Here is a 16,901-nt window from a genome sequence, read left to right as displayed (position 1 = left end):
GTCTCACAGAAGAAGTAAGTCAAGACCAGGTCACATACAATCCAGTTAAGAGTATAACTCTGGCACACTTAAAACAAATTAGAGAATAACAAAGTACTCAACAAGAAGCATTTAGAAAGGGAAACGAGTGTCCAGAAATAGCTGGAAAGGGCTTAATGGAGAAGGTGAATGTTGAGCTGGAATGAGGACACTCTATGTAAGGTGACCAGCTGGGCTAAACTCAGAGGTGGGACAGCTGCAACTCATGTAGGAAATGACAGGACCAGGGGCAGAATAGCCAGGGGTTAGATTGATGAAGTAGGTCCAAGAATGGCCAAACTCATCCATCTGTCCATTCATTCACTTAACATTTTTGAGCACCTTATATATATTGGGCATTGTACTAAGCGCTGGGGATATAAAGATCAATAATAGTATCTCAGGCAATTTACTGTCTAATGAGGGAGACAAATAATTACAGTGCATTCTTAGAAGTGCTAAGATGAGTGTTAGAGGTTTGGATATAGCTAGGTTCTTCTGTCCTACTCATCATGCTTCCCTTTGCAGTTTTCTGACAAAGGAGCTGTAGATTTGAGAATCAGTTGCCAGATGGAGAACAAAATTCCAGATGGGCAAGTATCTGATGATTCGGATTCAGGGCTGCCCTAAGCTGAGTCAGGGCACCTGGCTGAGCCCAAGACTCTAGAACAGTGGTTCTCAACCTGTGGGTCGCGACCTTTTTGGCGGTCGAATGACCCTTTCACAGGGGTCGCCTAAGACCATCCTGCATATCAGATATTTACATGACGATTCATAACAGTAGCAACATTACAGTTATGAAGTAGCAACGAAAATAATTTTATGGTTGGGTCACAACATGAGGAACTGTATTTAAAGGGCCAGAAGGTTGAGAACCACTGCTCTAGAATATCCCCTTCCCCCCACATAAAATCTCAGCATTCTGGTGGTGAGTGACAGGAATTAGCTCAGTGGGGGACCTTCCCAAATCCACTTACCCAAACAGCCACATGGAGAAGAAGAGCCGGCCCATCACATGCGGCAGCAAATGGAAGAAGATAAGGGGCACTCGTGAATGCAGGTTGCCTTCTGACACAGCGTCCCCGCCCACAGTGCAGTGGGGCCTCATGAAACAGAACAGCCGCTGGCCTGGCATCCTGAGGGAGACAGGGAAAGAGGACAGAGCCTCTATGGGCAAAGGCTGCAGTGTGGGCCCTTCACACTCAGCATGCTCACAGCTGTCATTCCCTATCGAGGGGTCAGAGTTATCTCCTTCCTCCCTCACAAGAAGTGGGCATGAGGTGCTCCAGGAGCCAGGGAGGCGCCCCCACCCCAGGCTGGGGAGAGTGGGGGCGGAGCACCTATTGCCAGATGAAGAATGCGAGATAGGAGGTAGAGGGCATGCAGTTAGGAGAGAGTAATACATATTTTGAGTGTTTTGTAAGTTATTTGAATTTGACCATATGCTAGGCCTGGACCACTGGGTCACTGTTTTAAAGGGAAAACCCCATTTGATATGAAATCAAGTCCTCTAGGCAGCCCAACTCTTTTCTCCCAGCCATTCTTCCCTCCCCGCTCCCCCCAATACCCCTTGCTCTTCTTGTGGACGTGGCTCCACAGACAAACCAGGTTTCCCTCAACCCCCCACCTCTTGCTCCCCGAATAATATTCTTTATTCAGCTAAATCAGGACTAGACTTCCCAGACTGTGATCTCTTAAATATGACCTTATGGACAAATTTACAAGTTCAGAGAATAAATACTAGTATACTGAGGTCAGTTTACTTTCTTATTCAGGAAGGAAGGGACTATTTCTTCCGAGATATTTGAACTTCCTGAATATCTTCCAGCTTCTTTCCCATGTCTAGACAAGGGCCAGGGCAGAGAAGCAGATAGGTACAAAGAGAAGGGGAAATCAGTCCTGGTTTGGGATTTGCACACCGTGGCCCAGTGCTTCCCGCTGAGTGAAGTAAGGATGACGATGCCCCCATCTAAAGCTACACCCACGTGCAGACTCTGTGGCCGTTCTGATGACAGGAAAGTAAATATGATGGCAGTTAATTGTTTCCCTCTTTCTAATACACACGCATTATGCTTACATGGTTACTTATTACCATGTAGGCAAGAGAAAATGTTTCTTCTCCTCCATGCAGAACACTGGAATCAGTTACAGTATCATCAGAATGCAACAAATACCCTTTTCTATCATCATAAAGGAAAACAGCCTTTTAAATAAGATATTTCAGTGGAATATTCTTTTATTGTGGTTCACGCTAGGAGCTTTATGATATATTGTCACAATTAAATGATTGCCTTTCCTTCTGCCTATTAAAAAATTAGCACAGTGTGAAATCACACTGAATCTTTTAAAAATCAGAATGGAATAACATATAATTAATCTTATGTGTCACCCGGGCTCATTTTTTAATGTGGTAATAGCTATCAATTTGAACTCATTCTAATGCTGCGGGATTGAAACTCTTTGCAATTATGGGCACTGTGTGGGATGATACCTGCCTGGTTGCCTGACATATGGTAGGTGCTCGATGGAAGCCAGTTCAATCTGGAGGTGAGTGTGACGACTGAAAGTGATCCCAGAACAAGTGCAGTGTTTCGTAAACAACCTCAGAGGATTTGATGTGATTTTTCCAGGACGTGCAGGTACCATCTTTGACAGAATTACAGGAGTTTATTCAACCATGCCTTCCTGGAGCCCTCAAAGTTACTGGTTAATAGTGTCCTTCATCTCAGAAGTTTCACTCGCTTTAAATTACCTTTAGTATGCAGTTCAGAAGGAACTTTTTTCTTCAACCTTGAATATTGTGGTACCAAAATTTTCAAAAGTCTTTTGGGTCACTAATAATTTTTCCCTGGCTATAACTTTAATGATCATTTTGGAGTTATTGCAAATGGTTACTGGTTATATTGCTAATGTATTGCCATATTACTGGAATGTCCTATTAGCATTATTCCCCATGTTACAATGTATTGACTCTAATTTGGGATGTATCGTAAAAGTGTTTTTGTTCTTAGGCAAATTATTTTGATATTTAGACATATAAAGAATTTGAGTCTTTTTAACAAACTGATTAACTTAAAAGTCATAGATTCCTTTAATTCCCAATCTAGTCCTAATGTCAGGATTCTGTTTTCCCAGAAGTTAAGTTTGCAACTTGAGTTGTTCCGTGTATTTATTTACAATTTGACTTGACTCATTAATTTGACTGCTATCCTATGGTATTATGAGGGAAATTAAAGTTAAAATGCAAACCTTTTAGTAGAACATAAAAATCACATTTTACCGTTTCTTCTCACTAAGTAACACCTCACTATGTGGATATTATCTACTAGAGAGAACAGCATCATTCAAATGATTTTTTTTCAACTAAAGTTTGCCTGAAATAATTTGAGTTGTATTTATTCTGTCTCCTACATCTTTTTGCTCACTACCAAATCTTTTCAAATCATAGCAACCCACTAAATTAACTTGTCTGTGAATTTTAATGTAAAATAAGCAATGTTGGCAGAACATATTTAATACAGTCATTCTTCCTAATAGACTGAATTATTGTTAAAGTTAAAAATGGAGCCAGCTCATCTCTGATAAGTTTCTAGATCCCCAAGGATGCTATCAATTTCTGAAACACTAACTGAAGCATCTCCCTGTGACAGGTAGTCTGCTAGGTTCTAAGAGTGATACAAAAAACAGAGTTTCTCTGCTCTTAAGGACCTAACAATTTATAAGGAGATAGACACATGCTTAAGTGACTGTAATACAAGGTAGATCATGACTGAGGTTTGAATAGAAGCACAAAGTAATTGCTGTGGGAGGACAGGGGGGCTGAAACAGTTCCTAGTAGTGTCTGTCGGGAGTGGGGAGTGTCATTTGAAATGTTCCTGATGAGTGGAAACAGTTCCATAGGCTGCTCTTTTGTGGACCTCAAGATCATTATGAACTGTTATATTCCTAGAAAAAAAAGCTGTACAGGTGCCTAAGCAAGTGCCCACTGGGATTCTGAGGTGGTTTTCTGGGGAATGGTGACTGGCTACCCATCTGAGAGTGAGTGTTGATTGTCATCTCAGAGTGAGCATGGATTGAGTTAATGCACCTGGGAGCTGGGATGAGCGTGTAAGACCATGGAGGGGATGGAGTGGCTAATACCTTCCCCATGAAAACGAGGCACTCATTCAGGGTAACAATGTGAGAAGAGTAAGTACACAAAGCCCAACGTACCACGTTTTTGAAAGAAATGGCATAGGCTGCATTGGGGTCTACGTGACAAAGTGTAACAAAGAAGAGACACTTCTCTCCCGCACACAGACCCCAAGGCATCTTACGCCTGGGGACTCAGGGGACCGTCAGAGATCCAGTGCTGTGCCCAGCAGTCAGCAGGAGGCACTGGCACTTGGCAGGGCAGGGTTTCCATGAAGGGTTCCAACAGTGGTGATGATGCCAGCAAATCAGTTTTGGGATGTTGACCTGGTAGGATGACCAATCATTCTCTTTTCCCCAGGACTATCTCAGGTTTAACATGGAAAGTCCTACATCTTGAAAAACCCTTTAGTCCTAAGCAAACCAGGACAGCTGATCGCCCACTTGAGAAACAGACCACCATTTATGGTCTTGTTTTAAGGGAAAATACAGGGGTGGGTAGCTCTACAGTTGTAAGTACATGACACACAGAGTTTATTCTTGTATTTATTCTTGTATTTATTCATTATTGTGTTGTTTATTTGTATTACAACTGTAAGCCTACTTCTTCCCACCCCCGTGTACTCAGAGTGCCAAACTACTTAGAAGTGAGCATGTCAGCTAACCATCAGCATTTATACACCTGAATATAAACGTTCAACTACATGCTATTGTCCTAATTAAACTTAAAGGACACTGTTCTCTTTGGATAATTGTAAAAGGTAATTTAAAAATATTCCCATGATAGAAAAACATCAGCTGTGAAGACATTAAGAATTTCTTATAATTTCTAGACCAGTCACTTTTCTATTCTAATATTATAAACACATTGGTTCTGTGAATGCATTACATATTTAATTTCATGGATAATTAATTCTTTATAAGAAAAAGGATTTCAACTCAAAATCCTAAATAGCTATTTGCCTTTTAAAGTTATGTTTTGCAGGTTTTGTTTGTGTGTGATTTTAAAAAATAGGGTATGAGGAAGCTAACATTGGTTGAGAAGCTAGTATAAACTGGCCTTTTAATTCTTTTAATCCTCATAATTCTTTTAATCCTCATACTAACTATGAGAGGCAGGTATTGCTGGCCACATTTTACAGATGAGGCCCAGAGAGGTAAAAATGAAACAAGGCAACAAACCTGGTAAGTGGTGGAGCTGGAACTCCAACCCAGGCCAGTTAGACTACACAGACATGTTCTTTGTGTTATATCTTTGGGGATTTTAAACCACTGTGTTTCTTTCAGTAGAATTCTAACCCCCGATGCACGAAATTCGCACAAGGGGCTCGGCCCTCGCAGCCCCAGCTGCCTCGGCCCTCACAGCCCCGGCTTCATCTGGACGGTTGTTCTGCTGTTTGGTCTAATTAGCATATTAGCTCTTTATTATATAGGATGATTACTATGGTCATAAGGGACAGGCAGTACGGAGAACTGTTAAGATAGACTTTGATGTCAGAAAAGACTTGATTCTTTTATTATTTATGCAATGACCCCTCTCCCTGATCCCCAGTATGAATTTTGCCTAAAAGTCTAGTGTGTCTAATACTAATTTCAGCTACACTAGCTTATTTACCTATCTTTTTTCATCCATTTACCTTAAACCTTTCTGAGTCATTAAGTTCTAGTTGCATTTCTTGTAACAAAATATAGCTATTTAAAAAATAGTGAGCTCTTGTAACTAGCATGTTTAAACTACAGTTGGCCCTTGAACATCATGGGTTTGAACTGGGGTCCACTTATACACAACATTTTTCAATAAATATACAGTCTGGGGTTTCACATTTGTGGATTCAACCAACCACAGATCAAAAACAATATTTTAAAAAATTACTATGATTATGATAGAGACAGAGGCATGGAAAGGGAGTCATTTTGTGTTTGCACCAGCCAGGTGACTCAGGGGAATTACCAACCAGTTTATGTGAATTCCTTATCTTAGTAGTCCCTGCATTATGGGGTTAAAATAAATATAACCTACATGATTTTCAAGTTGGTGTTTTGGGTTCCTATGGCGACATTTTCCCCCATCCAGAGCCTTGGCACAGGTAGGTCAGCTGAGCCAATGGCATAGTTTTTCTGTTCCATCCTTTTATAATTTGTTATATCTCCATGAGCAGCTATTTGAGGGTCTTGTGTTTATACTGAACTCTCAGTTCCCCTCCCCAGTTGACGAGCTGAAATGCTAGTCTACTGCCTTCATCTGGGCATTGAAACCAATGCTCCTAGGTTACTTGAACTTCCTGCCAATACAGTCTTCAAAAGAAGGAAGCATAAGCTCAGTTCCTTAGATGCTGGCTTTTTAGTTTCCTTTTCATTTCTGGTAACACTTCTCTCTTTGTTGTGAGCTCTGTTTTGCATTTTAAAAATATATTTATTCAGTACTAGAGGCCTGGTGCACGACATTTGTGCACTCGGGGGAGGGTCCCTCAGCTTGGCCTGCGCCCTCTCACAGTCCAGGAGCCCCGTGATCGATCACCCCAAAGAGGTAGGCCCTGCCCACTCAGCCAGGGCTCCGTGATGGATCGCCCCCACAGAGGGAGGCCCCGCCCACCCACTGCAGCCCACTGGTTGGTGGCCTGGGCCTCCCTCTGTGGGATGATTGATCGCACCCCACAGAGGGAGGCCCCGCCCACCCACCGCAGCCCACTGGTTGGTGGCCTGGGCCTCCCTCTATGGGGCAGTCGTGGAGCCCCCCCCCCCCATTGATTGATTGCCCCTCTGGCCAGTGCCCTGGGCCTCCCTCTGCAGGGTGGTCATGGGGCCATAGCCAGGCCCCCGACCAATCGCATTGCACCCGCCTTGGCTGGCCTGGCGCCAGTGGTGTCATAGCGTGGTTGTCTGGATGGTCATTCTGCTGTTTGGCCGTTCGGTCGATTTGCATATTATGCTTTTATTATTATAGATTATTATAGATTTTTAGTGTGTTTTCATTGTACTTGATTTTTACTGAACTGGATCTCACAGATGCTAATTCTCTGCTTTCTATGTTCTATGTGTGCACAAAATGCAGTAATCCCTTGGTAAAGAAGTGAGAGACTTGAAAAATATATTTCACCTAGAGCCTGGCCAGCATGGCTCAGTGGTTGACCATTGACCTATGAACCAGGAGGTCATGATTCGATTCCCAGTCAGGGTACATGCCGGGTTGGGGACTTGATCCCCAGTGTGGGGTGTGTAGGAGGCAGCCGATCAATGATTTTCTCTCATCATTGATGTTTCTATCTCTCTCTCCCTCTACCTTCCTCTCTGAAATCAATACAATAAAAAATATATATGTATACATTTAGCCTAGTGTATCAGGAAGGCTGCCATCAGACAGAAATGAAGATGCACATGAATTTACACCACAACTAGTTAAGAAAACTGCAGAGTAGTGAGAAAGTCAGCTCCTACCATAACAGTATGTAATAGAGGTAACAATTGGTGCTAATTCTTATTCCATATTTAACTTCCTGAGTAAGCTAATTGCAATCTCTACCCTAGTTTCAGCTTCTTAAAAAAATGAGTAATAAAATCAATCTTTCCTAATTGTTAGAATTAAATGAAGGAATAGACACTTCTATTGCATAAAATACTTGGCAAAATACCAGACTGATAATAAGTGCTCAATAAATTGTAGTTCCCTCCCTCCACCAAGACAAAGAGAATAGGTATGTATGTTGTCAGGTCCTTCATTAGAGATGACTTGACCAAAAGGGATTTCAGCAGCTAATTTAGATGCATAACCAAAGTGGCCTTTAGAAATCTGGAGTACTTAAAGGTTCACTTGGGCAAAAGTCAATAAAGATGCAAACCCTGACTTGTCGCCACTCACAGCACCCAGCACCTTGATGATTGACAATCTCCAAGTCTCAGATTCTGGGATCCCTCAACACAGCTGGCTGCCATTGCACTCAGAAGATCTGAATGGGGTCATTGCTTTAAATGCCTGTTGAATCTGATCTTTTAAAGAATAATGACGTCTTGTAAAAACCCGTATATAACTGTAGAACATTTCTCCTTGATGTAGCTTTTATTTCCCCCATCTCAGCTGTGAGTGGGTGGAGGGAGGCAGTAAGTGGGAAAGACAGCCGCTCCCCTGGCCATTCCTTCACACGGACAAAACTGATGTCAGAATTCCACAGGCTGAAGCATTAGAAGGGACTGTAGAAATCATTAATTTGTTGGCAATTGTCAAATCTTGTTCCCAGTATCAGTCCCTAGCAGACCTGGTTGCTGGTTTTTCATTACAATAGGATGAATCGTTAATTACATTGAAGGAGTGCAATGACGTTGCAATAGAGAAACTTCTTGTAATAGAGACTTAAAAGTGGTCATCTGCCTTGTTAACATTGTTTCAGAAGATTGGAATTTGCCAGAATGCTAAAGGTGGGCTGCTTTTCTCATCTATAGTAAAGAAATTTATTTGTGGCATGGACTGTGTTTCAGATGTTTAAAAAGAAGTGGTGCAGGTGGAGATTTCTTTATTCCGTCCTACTGGAACTAAGTTTCTTTGCCATGTGTCATGCTCATTGATGGTGAGGCGAGTTCAACTTGCCAATTAATCATAACTCAATTGCCTCTGTCTCGCTTTAGCTAGATAATCAATTTAAATTTTGAACTCCATGCGTGGATTGTTTTTCTCCTTCAAAGATCCCCTTTCCTCCTTCCAAGATATAGTCTTAGCGCAAAGAGAAGCGTGGTGTCGGAGTAAAGACTCTTGGCTCGAGTGCCATCCTTCTCTGGGGACTTTTCCTTGCCCCCAAATTTATTTCCACTGGTGTCTGGGCAGCAGTGACTCCTCACTCACTCCATCCACTGTGGAAGTGTTCTCAGCCGGAGTAACTTGTGATTTTTTCTCTCAGGGCGTCCAAGGGTGGTGGGTCCCCTCTCACAGAGCCTTCACTTCCTCGTTGCTGATCCACGGAGGCCTGGCTGTGAATTCTGTTCATCTGGCAGCTCAGACAGTCTACTCTCAGCCCTCTGCTTGCAGAACACTTTGCCCTCCACCTTAGCACTTGAGTCCCAGCCAGCATGCTCAGCTGCCTTCTCTGTGGCCCGAGAACTTCTAGATTCCTTCCTTGCCACACTCAGAGCATAGGAATGTAATGGGGCTTGTCTTATCGCCCTGTCCCCTGAAAATTTCATATTACCACTTGTCTTTTGCTTTTGGACAACTGTGCTGGGAAAAGATGTCCTACCAACTCCTTCATTCTTTCTGGGCTTTCTATATTCTCACTCCCTGCACCCCCCCACCCCAACCCCCCCCCCCCACACACACACACACTGAGTTAATCCCAAAGAGCAGCAGCATCTGAACACTATCTGAACCTCATCTATATGGCGAAAGGACCTCTACTTGCCCTTCCTATCTGATGCCCCTATGTCCTATCACTCTATTTTTTTTTTTTACCATCCCCTTCTCTAGGGCCATAAAACACCATTAATGGCAGAAAGGATTGCATTAAAAATAGATTGCTAAGAGGATAAATGCGCCAGGAAGTATTTCAATGATATTATCCCTGTCACATAGTCTAGGACAAACCAAAGTAAAACATGTAATGACAGCTATGCACACAGGGAAGAGCTAGTCTCCAATATCAGCTGATGACGGAGTTCAGTTCTGCTGAGCACATCAGATGTGCCAGGGCAACCTCCCGGGACCCTGGTGACCAGTAGTGGAAAGCCCAGGGAGCAATGATCTCTTGGCATTACCGTTGGACCATGTCCAACTGCAAGTTCCTCTAGCCACAGAGCTTTGACAAAACTGCTGTAATACTGAGATTTTTGTGCCATTGGTTCCTCTAGTCACCTCGCCAAATGTAACAATCCAATCGTTTCACTTAGGGGGTGTGAAGGTCAAAGCCATCAAAATACCTGCCCAAGAGCAGGGGCTCAATTCCAGTTCTTTTGACTCCAAGTCCATTGCTCTACATGATTGATGCCTCATCAATCGAGCAGTAAAATAATATAAATAGGATGGGAGCAGGCAGTTGGCAGTTGGAAGGGTCATGTCTCCAAAATGTCTTTCTCATTAGCCTGTTCCATATTCCAACACAACGTGATCCTGTTTGTTGAGATGCAGATAATACATACCTGGAGATAATAAATACATATATACGTGTGTGTGTGTGTGTGTGTGTGTGTATTGATTTCAAAGAGGAAGGGAGAGGGAGAGAGAGATGGAAACATCATTGGTGAGAGATAATCATTGCTGCACTCCCCCTACTGGGGATCGAGCCCGCAACCCAGGCATGTGCCTCGACCAGGAATTGAATGTGGCCTCCTGGTTCACAGGTTGACGCTCATCTGCTGAGCCACACCGGGTGGCTGAGAGCAGGTTTTACTAAAGACAAGCAGAGAAAGACGGCACAGGGCACAAGTCCTTTCTAAGAAGAGAAGATCTTGGTTGGGGAGTGGAGGAGCTTAGAGCGTATCAGCAGAGAATGAGCATGGAGCCTGGACTGGGTGAGGGTGGTCGGGAGCTGGGAGGAGAGGATGAGAGAGTGGAGGGAGGAGAGATTAGAGATGAGCAGACTGGTAGCATCTATGGCTATTGCAGGATCTGAACTGACGCATGGATTACCTCACCTGTAAGCCTCAGATTTGCAATAATTCCTGCTTCTCATAAGGCTCAGCAAGTTGATGATATGAAGGTACTTTGTGAACACCGAAGCACCATACAAATGATAACCACAATTATCGATGCTATTATTGAAGACCATATAAATAATTTTACAATCCATTATTTGACTTACTGCCAAATGTCCTTGTACTCTAACTTTTGCATATACTCTATGTCAAAAAGTGGTACAGGGAGATGACAAAATGCTAGTTCACCAACTATAAGGTTTTCTTTTTAAAAATGTGAATACTTTTTTCTCTCATTTATTTGAAAAATACATTTTTGAGGTTTTGGTAAAAACATAATTCTGCAGCCATTGTTCCTTCATATTTGCCTTGTGAATTCTGGTGATTGGAAGAAATGAAATGTCACCTACGTGTGGCATGATAGTTTTGGTAAAAGGTTAAATGCTAAAGCTGAGCCATGCACTTGAAGGTTATTTGAGTTCCCGCTCAGAGGAAGGTGGGAGTATGAGGAAAGGTCGAGAATGTCCTGTGGTGGGTGCTGTGCCTGCGCTGGGCCACCCAGTGCCACTTCAGAACCAAAGCACTCGTTCCCTGGGTGCTGGGCATCTGGGCAGAGGATGGTGCTCAGCCGAGTCTCTCAGTGGGAACTAGCCTCACTCTCTCAGCCCAAGGTCATGTCCCCTCTCTGGGAGCATCCCCACCCATGATGACTCAATGCAGATATAGAAAAAACCAGCCCCTTGCTTTAATTGGGGACAATTTTGAAGGGCCATTCTAGCTCCAGAGCTCTTGGCAGGATTAGTGGAGGCCTTTTCAGTGACTGGATGGGCGGCCCATTTCCCCCTCTGTCAAATCACAAGAGCACTCCCCAAGGAATCCCTACCTCTAAATCTCCAGCCCATAGGCTGATCAGGGAATCCCGCTGAGACCCTCCAGCCGGACTGAGGCTGAGGGTGAACACAAGGGAGCCAGGAAGCAGGGCTGATTGTTATGCGGGGGAGAGAGCGGATACAGCTGTTCTCTGCTCTCCTGCGTGCAGAAGGAGGAGCATTATCTGTTCTTGTTCACACAGCCTGTCATTGATTAAAAATTAATTTAGGAAATAACGGAGCCTTTTGGAGCAGCAATGTTGAGTCAATGGAGAGGATGTTTGCTAAAGATCTTATTTTTAGGGATCAGTGTCTTTCAATTGGCCAATTGTTAAAATTGTTTCTGCTGCATAGGAATCTGCACTGCCAGCAATGTAATCAAATTCCTCTTTCACGTATATCAATTAATGACAAAGCGATGCCTCATCTTAACATATGTTTTTTTAAAAAGCTGAGGAAAATTAACAATAAACTAAAAGCAGCTACTTTATCTACTATTTGTTGTAGTTAATCATCAGAAGAGGATATTTTTTCTATTGCTTTTCAGAGAGAGTGGAAAGGAGGGAAGGAGGGGGAAAGGAAGATAGAGAGAGATATCATGTGAGAGAGACACATCAACTGGTTGCCTGCAGCACATGCACACACCCCAACCAGGGGGCAGGGAGCGAACCTGCAACCCAGGTACATCATGCCCTTGACCAAGAATCAAATCTGTGACCCTGTGATACGTGGGCTGATGCTCCAACCACTGAGCTACACAGGCCAGTGGTCTATTATTAATTATTAGACTAAAACACCATTAGTATCTATCAATTGTCAAAGGTGAAAATATATTTAATGTGGGTGAGGCCATGAGGAAACAGTCACTGCCATAGGACATTGAAAAGATTTCAATTCTCTCCCAAATTAAAGTCAGTGAAATACTGATTATAAACCCCACTGGGATCTTTACAAGCAGATTCTGAAATTTATCTGAAAGAACAAAAATGAATACAAAACATGTTTTTGACAAAGGACAACTAAGGACTTTCCCTACCAAATGTGAAAAAAATTTACAAAACTATTGAAAAAAATGTATAGAACTAAAGAAAGAGTATGGTATTTATGCAGGAAAAGGTCAGTGATGTAGAATAGAGCCTGAAGGAACCCCATTCCAGGGGTGTATGGAATTCGTTATGTGACAAAGATGACATTTCATGTCAGTAAGGAAAGATGAACCATTTAATGAATGGCTGTATGTCAATTGATAAAGTTAGGTTTCTGCCTCACAAAAACAAACAGTAAACGGACCAGAATATAAATATTTCCAGCTTTCTAGGACATACCATTTCTGTCACAAATACTCAGCTTTGCCACTGCATTGCAAAAGTGGTCATCAGCAATGTGCAAATCATAGATGTAGTTATGTTCCAAAGAAACTTCCTCTCAGAAACCGGCAGCAGGCTGGATTTGGCAGCAATTTGCTGACCTTTGGATTAGAAAACCATTAGCATTAAAAAACAACAACTCTGGCCCTAACTGGTTTGGCTCAGTGGATAGAGTGTCAGCCTGCGGACTTAAGGGTCCCAGGTTCGATTCCGGTCAAGGGCATATACCTTGGTTGCGGGCACATCCCCAGTAGGGAGTGTGCAGGAGGCAGCTGAATTGATGTTTCTCTCTCATCAATGTTTATAACTCTCTATCCCTCTTCCTTCCTCTCTGTAAAAAATCAATAAAATATATTTAAAAACAACAACAATAACAACAACTCTGTAATAGGAAATATAAGGAAATTTGTTGTAACATTTGTGTGAGAAAGGCCTTCCTCTAAGAAAGACACAAATTAAAATAATTGGAAATACCCAGTTTGGGCAAGAGTGTGGGGAAAGGTTTTTAAATACATTCTTGTTGGGCCATTAATTCCATTACCAGGAACTTAACCTACAGAGTAGATTGTATCCACATACAGTTCTATGTCTGTATCTCTATAGACCTGAGTATAAGGTTGAAAATAAGTTACATTTTATTAACAGAGGATTCATTAAATTTCGGTACATCCTGCCGGGAGCCGGTCCATCCTTGCTGCTTGACACAGTCGCTGCAGAGAAGAAACATCTGCACAGCATGTTTCAAGGGACCTGGCGTATATGGCATACTGTTCTTAATGTTTGCTCCCCTTCTTGGCGCTATGTGTTTTAACCAAGGTCACCTCTCCGAGAAAGGTTGTTTCCCCAGGTAGGGATTTTTCCCTGAAGTTAGGGAGGGAATAAAATCCCTTAACTAAGTGCCAGGCGGGTAGTTAATCACTTTAAATAAGAACAATCACGCTTAAGCTACATAATCTTTACTCCCTGGAATGGAGATAAGAAACACCCTAACCTTTGTAATAGAAATTGACAGGATTAAAATCGGCTGGTATAAATACGGATGTAACAAGACAATAAACATCAGATCGTCATCACATCATCATCAGATCCTGGCTAGAGATCATAGCAAGAAAACATGGCAAGAGAACCTGACTTGAACCTGGCTGGAGAACCTGGAGAACCTGGCTGGAGAACCTAGCGAGAGAACATGGCACCAGAACTTGGTTGGAGATCCTGACAAGAACTTCGCTGGAGATCCTAGCCAGAACTTCGCTGGAGATCCTGGAGGGAGAACCTCGCTATGCTGATGAACTGAACCCAGTTTCCATGTCATTCATTCTTCGCCGACTCCGTCCACACCTTTGGGGATCCCTGGACCTGTTGGGGTTGGACCCCAACAACATCCATAGTATGTCTAGCAGTTAAAAAGAATAAGGTGGTTCAACATGTGCTGACATGGAAAGATATCCTTGATACATTGCGTTTCAAAAAAAGCAATTACCTTATGGAGTGTATAGTAAAATCTTTTATTTGCTATAAATAATGTGTGTGTGTGTGTGTGTGTGTGTGTGTGTGTGTGTAGAAACAATTCTGGAAAGATAAACATCATATTGGCTACCTCTGAGAGTAGGTGGCAAGTGTAATGGACACTGACTTCCATGGTGTACTTACTCCTTTCTATATTGATTGCATGCTTTCTAGTGAGCACATATTAGCCAAATGTAAGAAAGAATGATCCTCTAAGAGGCTGCACTCAGAACTCTGAGAAGTGCAGCATGGAATTAGGGAACCCCTTGGTCCACTTTTCTAGAGAGAGAGAGATGGGGGGGGGGATGTAACTGTCGTGTGGGTTGTTATGGAAACAAGGCCATGTCACAGATCTCTCTGGGGCTGGGGGCAGACACTCACATGGTGATGCAATCACATGGATGGGAGACAGTACGATGACATGGGCAGAGCACCCCTTGGTGTCTAAATGTAATTGTCCTCCTTGCATGGCTTCCTGCCCTGGGACAGGGCACTTAGCCTTAAGGCTGCTGAAAAGATTTCCGGCTGGGAGTCGACAAGACGATAGATGTGTAACTGAAACATAACTGTCATCTTCCTGGCCTATGCTCAGTGCAGTTTCCCGTGCAAATAAATTTTGATCTAATTAACAGAGAAATTTTTACTGTGGCTGTCCTTAAAGTGGTGGCATAAAGGTTTAACAAGAGACTTCCTGGAAATCTATCTTACCTTCTTCTCTCATTCATGGCCGCTGCTAAAATCTCCTCTCCTCTCATTTATGAAGCTCCCTCACAGACAGGCAGTTCTCACTTTTTCTTCATCTTCCCCAAACACAGGCTTACACGTGGCACAGATCCTCAGGACATGTAGTCTGTTCTTATGAGATTCATATTCCCACGGACTCCAGTGAATAAAAACCTGCATCTCATTATATTCCTGGAATCTAACACCCAGTTGGTATTCAGCAAATATTGAAAGTACTTTTCCTACATTAGAGATTTTAAATTTTCAGTGAGAGAGAATCAATGGGCACATCAACATAGATTTCAACCAGAGTATGAACTAAACCCACGGTCTTGATTAGGGTGCTCTATGCCTGGGCTTACTGAATGAGCCTTATTCAGATCTGGTATAATACTCAACTTTACGTGTTTAAGTCTCTTTCCTGCCTCAGTTTTCTGCCTAATTCAGTTCCTCCAATTTCTAATGAGAGGTTCTTATATATAAGAGACAGATACGCTTCCGTTATAGTAAAAATGTCTTCTTGTACTTGTTCAGGAAAATGTTGAAACTTTCAAGTGGCTTCATGACTAGGATTCTGCCTGTGCCTCTAGCTTTACCTCCCCTCACCCTACTTGAAACTCCTGCAGACTCACCATGCTGCTCTCTGTTTTGAATACTCCCCTTCCTTTATCCGCCTCACTCCTACTCAGTTGGTGGGTTATCGATTATGTGGCATCTCCTCCAAGAACCTGGCAACTCTGTTGACCTGTATCACACTGCATTATAATCGCCGTCTGCACCTCTGTGTTACCCCGCAGGAGTGAGCTCTATGAGGATCAAGGTCTTGTCTACCGTGGCATCCCCAGCAATGACTGGCGCAGAAAAGGCAGTTAACAAGTGCTTATTGAGCCCTTGAAGACAGAGTAGGTGGCTTGAGTAGCTCAGGCCATCTTTACAGGCCCTTGTTTACGCACAAGGATACTCTCATACGTGTCTGCCTGTGCAGCTTCAATTTCAGCCTATGACTAGATCCAAGGCCGAAATTATTCTCACAGTGGGAGCCCTACTCTAGCTAGCCTCTGTGAAAAACTGAAAATATACTGAATGTCTGTCAATAGAAAATGATTGCAGAATATATGGAGCATTCATGCTTTGGAATATCTTACAAATCCTAAAGGGAAAAAAAATTAGAACTACATGTATTGATCTGGAGGGATATCCATGATCTCATAAGTGAAAAGGGCAGATTTTAAAGCAGTGTGTGTATTGGGATTTAAATTCATTTTTGTAACAACAACAACAAAAAAAGCAGGGAAAAAGGGGTGAGAATCCATATAGGAGAGTATATGTTTGTGTATTTGTGAATAAACATAGCTTGGTGTGAATGGATTCTGTTGCACTGCTAGCCTTGGTTACCTCTGAAGATTAAGACTGGAGAGGAGAAAAATGATGAATTTTAAACATCTTGTAACATTTGATGTGTAAAAATAATCATGTAGTACAGCAGATCCTTGAATAATATTTCATTCAACATTGTTGTATCATAACAGATAAGATACCATAGGAACGCAAATCTTATTTATATCAATTAGCCTATGGTAAAATTGGTTTGTTATTACATTGTTTGGGTTAAATTCACAGAATCCATTAATAATATTAAGTGAGGACTTACTGTATTTTTTACTTTTTAATTCAC

Source organism: Myotis lucifugus, unplaced genomic scaffold (assembly GCF_000147115.1).
Source record: "Myotis lucifugus unplaced genomic scaffold, Myoluc2.0 scaffold_52, whole genome shotgun sequence".
NCBI classification, from domain to species: Eukaryota; Metazoa; Chordata; class Mammalia; order Chiroptera; family Vespertilionidae; genus Myotis; species Myotis lucifugus.
The sequence above is the reverse complement of the archived record's forward strand: the minus strand, read 5'-3'. Positions refer to the sequence as shown.